Source organism: Phyllostomus hastatus, unplaced genomic scaffold, assembly GCF_019186645.2.
Source record: "Phyllostomus hastatus isolate PE091 unplaced genomic scaffold, TTU_PhHast_1.1 phas_contig_209, whole genome shotgun sequence".
Classification (NCBI taxonomy): Eukaryota; Metazoa; Chordata; class Mammalia; order Chiroptera; family Phyllostomidae; genus Phyllostomus; species Phyllostomus hastatus.
This window is the reverse complement of record NW_025333735.1, coordinates 23,065,308-23,071,307: the sequence shown is the minus strand read 5'-3', so window position 1 is coordinate 23,071,307 and position 6,000 is coordinate 23,065,308. Positions and strand designations below refer to the sequence as shown.

Genomic DNA, 6,000 nt, shown 5'->3' with positions numbered 1-6,000 from the left:
GGAAAAGAGATGGCAGGTGATGGCAAGAAAGATGAACTGGGCACCAGGAAGAGGACGCTGTGTTTTTCCTATAAGCAGTGGGGAGCCATAAACACTGAGGTACAGAGCTTAAGGAAAGCATAACAAGAAAAAATATTTCTAATTTCATTTTAACTTAGAATTTTCCTGAAGATAGTACGTAATCCTATGCAGATTATATGCACATCATATGCAATTTTACTTATTGGTCCCTCAAACATTTTTACATAACTGAGTATGGTCTTTGCTGAGAAACATCTTGGGAGATGGCAGAGGCAGCGGGGGAAGAAGGCGGCCGCCGTTCCACAGCAAGCCTGGACCATGGGGCAGCTGCCCAAGAAGGGCATTATTAAGTTCTACAGGACCACAGATCAGATTCGTTTCTTGCAGATCATGAGTTATTACAAAACACTAAAAATGCAGTCAAGTCAGCTAACAAGGACCATTTGGTTACAATAACTATCTTTTTGAAAGTAAGTGTTTCAAGGGTACTGAAAGTATAAGTGTGTGAGCAGGTGAAAAAATGTGAAGCTTAATGAAGATAAACCCAAAGAAACCAAGTCAGAAGAGAATGTGGATAAGAATCCATCAAAATATACAAAATCTGTTCTTAAAAAGGAGGATAAAACCAACTTCCCCCAAAAGGGAGATGTTGTCCCCTGCTGGTATACAGGAACACTACAGGATGGGCTGCTTTTGATACCAATATTCAAATGAGTTCAAAGAAGAAAAATGCCAAGCCTTTCAGTTTTGAGGTTGGAACAGGCCAAGTTCTCAGAGGATGGGCTGAAACACTCTTGACCGAGTAAAGGAGAAAGGCCTTGACTGGAGATTGAACCAGAGTGGGCTTCCACAAAGAAAGGGCAGCCTGGTGCCCAAATTCCACCAAATGCAAAACTCACTTGTGAAGTGGAATTAGTGGGTATTGATCAAAATAGCAACACTTCAGATCTAAAGACATCAGCAAAGGCCTTGAAGAAACTTATGTAACTAATTACAGCCAGTTGCTATTGTAAGGGAAGAGTCAACTGGAATATTCAAGGACATATGTTAGAACTTGTTCACTTTCTCCCCAAGCTTTTAAGAAATGTAATCTGTTATAAATCCTTGATGTTTGAAATACTTTACTATAGCTGTGTAAAAATACCGGTTCAGGAGAACTCATTTGCTTTTTACCTCACATTGTCAACTAAAAGGCTCAATAAAAAAAATTACCCAGTATAAAAACAAAAGTAAAAAAAAAAAAATCTTGGTCAAAGCAATTGACTCAACAATAATACCTCTAAGGGGAAGCAAACTAACTTTGGAATCAATATTTACATCTTAACTTCATTTTCTACTGACTTAGACCTTTTTTTAGATTCTGTACTAAGTTCCTTTACCATTTCCCTTCAAGGACTCAGTGAATATCCATGTCCCTCACCAGAGTGCCCACCCTCAGTGCTGAGTGTAATTATCCTTATGGGAAAATGAATTCCACATGAATCTGTTGAGGAAGGCAGTGCCTTTTAAGGTATTATTTAATTACAAATGAGAAATGCTTTATTTGATTCATTAGAGAAGGTCACCATGCAAAGAGACTAACCTCAAGATGGTGAAAACTTTTCAAATTAAGATCCTGGGAATTTCATTATTGGCACAAGTTTTGCTTACTGGGGAGCCCCCACATGCAAATGGAAGGGGAAGGAGATATTAGGAAGTGTGCTTATCACACATGAGACTTCCTAGTATTTCTGAACAAGAAACCTTGATTTCAGACAGATCTTAGCTGAACAAAAGAAGATTGTTATTTCTTCCATGAAAGTCGAACTGCATATTCTCCACTGGCAGAAGTGGTGTAAAATATGGAAGGTAAGAAGTTCCCATGTATCTGGTATGTTTGAAGATTAGGGTGTTCTTGCTGTATAGAGCCTTGAAAAAGTTAGGTGCATACTCGAATTTGTTAAATAATGGAATAATGTCAACCCTGGTTTAAGCCAAATTCCAAGCCTGGGCAACTAAAAATGTTTGTGTATTTTATGTGGATTACTAATTATATCCTTCTCATCATTTATTTATTCAACATATTTTTATCTAAAGCCTCTATATAGTAACTATTCTAGGTATGGGAACACAACATTGAATAGAAAAGTAAAAATTCTAATGGGGAATGATATAAAACAAAGTAAAGAAGTTATATATATATATAAAATAGTAGATAGTGAAAGATACTAAAGAAATAAGTAAAGTAAGTGAGGGGAATGGGGAATTGGGAAATGGTCAGGACGGCTTGTAATTTTTTATAGCACAGCCAGAAAGTTCTCAGTTTGATGATGATTGTAATAACCTTAACATCATAGTACTGTTCCTCAATATTTCTGACTCTTCTTCTGAATGCATGATCATGGGATTGCATTCCCTTGCTACATTGGAAATAGAAAAGCCCAGTTACTTATTTAGGCTGATGAAAGTGAGTGAAGTGATGGATGCTGTTTTGGCATGAAAACTTTAACAGTTAATATATGATTGTTCCTGCTCTTTCTTTCCTTCCATCACAGCAATGTTCCAATAGTAGTTGTTCTGTCATCTTGGAAACTGGAGTGAGGACAATGTGGAGCACAGCCCAGACATCCCAAAATGGACACGTATTATGTATGACTTGTTTTAAGCTATTGAGGTTTTCATGTTACTTGTTACTGTAGCATAACCTAGCCCATCCTGTCTGATACAGTGACAATTGATTGAAGACCTGAAGAAAGTGGGGGAGTGAGAAGTGTGGATATCTAGAGAGGAGCAAGCACTCCCAGCAAGAATAATGCAAACGGCTCAAAGTGAAAGTATGCTTGGAATTTTGGTGTCAAATAAATGTGAAAAAACAGTCGAAGATGCAATCTGAGACATAATAGACTTCCAGATCATGGAGGGTATTGTGTACCATTTGATGTTTTCTCTAAATGAGAGCCATTTGAAGAGATAGTTGGGAATAAACCAAAGTGGAGGCAAGATAGCAGCAGGGAGAAGGGTAGGGAGTCTATTGCTCTAAATATAAATGAGAGAGAACTTCTTGAATCATGGTAGTAGCAGTAGAGGTGGTGAGAAATGGTTTGATTCTGGATATATGTGTGTGTGTATTCTACTATATATATTTTTTTTTCTCCAACCCATATCTGACCCATCAGCAAATTCTACTGCATATACATAGTAGAGTTCTCTCTCTATATACACTATATATAGTCTATATATTGTATATTATATAGAATACACTATTATAATTGTATACTATATATTATATATATATTATATAGAATATGCTATTCTATATAATATACTATATATAGATTACACATAGATTTTATATATATACACATCATATATATAGTAGAATTTGCTGATGGGTCAGATATGGGTTGGAAGAAAAAGAATGGAGTCAAAATGACTCCATTGAGTCATTTGAGGAGAGACAAGAGGTATAAAATAGTTGTTGAGGAGAATGGGAAAGTGAATGTGTTAGAAAAATATTATACGATTGCCAGACAGCATTAAAGTGAGTAAACAAGAATTTAAAGGAGACCAATGAGCATGGCAGTGTGGTCTTCTTGGCCCCATTCAGCCATGTGGGAGCAGGCATGGAGGAGGTGGAGAGATGGATTTACGGAAGTCGGTGTTTTGCCACAGCAGTATGATGAGAGAAAGGGGCAAGACGGGTTGATACAGGGGCATGATGATACCATAATTAGCAATGAAATATAAGCTGGCCAAGGAGAGAAGTGAGAAAATGAGCAGGGTAAAATATTTTAAATATGTGTTGGGATCAAAGTCCATCACTGGAAGAGGCGCTTTACATTAATTAATGCTAATTCCCACAACCTTACAAAGCAGGCATTATAATTCCAAATTCATGGATTGCTAATAGACTGATCCCACATACTGTGACCACAGGTGAAGCCATCAGAGATATTTGAAATTAAATCAGTTATTTCAACATTCAGTGTACAATACATATACTCAATATCAATAAGTGTTATTTGAGTCTAGGAACATGGAAGAAACAGGGAAGCACTTAAAGTTTTTGCCAAGGAAATGCAAAACCCAGCCAAGAAACTGATGGGGGCAGGAGAGACAGGCTTCCTGGAGTATAGAAAATGTATAAATTGACTCCAGGCACAAGGGTAACAGAAACAGTGATGTCTTAAAATTTATCTGTAGCTATAAATAAAGTTCAGCAAAGTAAACAAGAACCCAGTCAGCATCCTGGCTGAAATCTCCACATTGGAAGTAAACTCAGAAACCCAACCCATGTTTTACATGGGAAGATATAGCAGGTTTCTAAGTGAGGCGTGAGAGGAGTCATCCGGGTAGCTGATGATCCAAGTTTCTCTGTTGAAATAACCTCAGTGACTTTCCATGACATATGTCTGGGCAAATGTAGAATTCTTTTTTTTCACTTGCAGGCCATACGGAGGCACCTTTATTTCTCTGGATCACTCAGGTTTTGGGCCGTGGAGCCTCTTCTGCTTAAGGACTGCACCTGGTCACAGGGCTGCGGCCCCTACCTTGTTGCAGCTTCCAGATGAGTTCCAACAGGTTCATCCTAATTTGAGTTCCTGTGGGTTGGTGGTCACAAACAAGCCAGCAACCCCCACCTTCTCCAGTGTGTTCTACTGGTCCGCCACCTTCTGGTCTAGCTCCAGGATGATCTTCTGGCCCATTGTTTGCTTCTCCTGATGGATCTGCTGCTCAGCATGGGCAAGTTGTGAGACCCGAAGGCCTGCCGGGCTTCCTGGTGCTTCTGGCTCAGGGCCTGCCTGAGCAGGCAGTGCTCATTCTGCATCTTCAGGCGTTGGTTGTGCAGGCTCTTCTCAGGGAGGTGTTGGATCTCCAGCAGCCCCTGCACGATCTTGAACATGGCGCTGTTGAGGAGGGCCAAGCCAGGTCGCTGAGCGTGGTGCAGGACCAGCGCTCCTGGAGATAGCTGGGCAGCTCCTTGACCAGGTTCTGCAGCACCGACAGGAGCTGATAGTGCCGCTCCTGCTCCGGAGCCCCATCCACCGCCTCCTCGCAGGTGCCCACATACAGACGCATAGCCCCTTCACCCCACCAACTGCGAACCCGAGCGTCGCTCCCCCTACAATTCTTCAACATTAATATCTCAGCCTAAGGAATCTATGCAAGTGTTACATATTTCTAATGCTTAAGTGATTTGGCCTGTAGAGTGAGAGTCTTAGAACTCCAACTTAAATTATGTAATGAAACACTTAAATTTGTGATTTTAATTTGAAGTCTCACTAAATTTATTTGAGAACTGCCTTTTTCCCCCATATTTATGTTTTTATTTATTAGATTTATACTGTTTTTTAAATACCAAAGAAGTTTCATTTATTGTCACACAGTTCTCTTAAGGATGGAATCAAATACATTAAACATATAAATGCACTTTAAAATATTTGAAGATGCTCAATCTACAAATTATATATTATAGAATTGTACCCCTGAAATGTATATAATTTTATTAAACAATGTCACCCTCATAAATTCAATTAAAAGTGAAATAAAATGAAAAAAATAAAATATTAGAAGATGTTCAATTAATCCATTTTGTAAATGAAATCAAATATTAGTCATAGGTCCCTCAAAAGTGATTATTAAAATTTGTTAGACTTATAAATGTAAATGTAAATGTATCCAGCTAAACTTAAAGCTTAAAGAAAAACTCATTTTCACTTTGTATCTTTAATTAAAAAAACATAATTTTGCCCTGGCCGGCGTAGCTCAGTGGATTGAGCGCGGGCTGAGAACCAAAGTGTCGCAGGTTCGATTCCCAGTCAGGGTACATGCCTGGGTTGCAGGCCATGACCCCCAGCAACCACACATTGATGTTTCTCTCTCTCTTTTTCTCCCTCCCTTCCCTCTCTAAAAAATAAATAAATAAATAAAATCTTTTTTTACAAACCCATAATTTTAAAAACCAAACTAAGCCTCTGATTAATCTTCCTGCCTTTGAGG

General features: G+C 38.7%; 2 pseudogenes; one reads left to right on the top strand and one right to left on the bottom strand.

Annotated features, from left to right (window-relative positions):
- The first annotated feature begins 255 nt into the window (after window positions 1–255).
- LOC123816430 lies at window positions 256–1,008 on the top strand (annotated as a pseudogene).
- A 3,504-nt stretch (window positions 1,009–4,512) lies between these two features.
- On the bottom strand, window positions 4,513–5,079 carry LOC123816429 (annotated as a pseudogene).
- Between the last annotated feature and the right edge of the window lie 921 nt (window positions 5,080–6,000).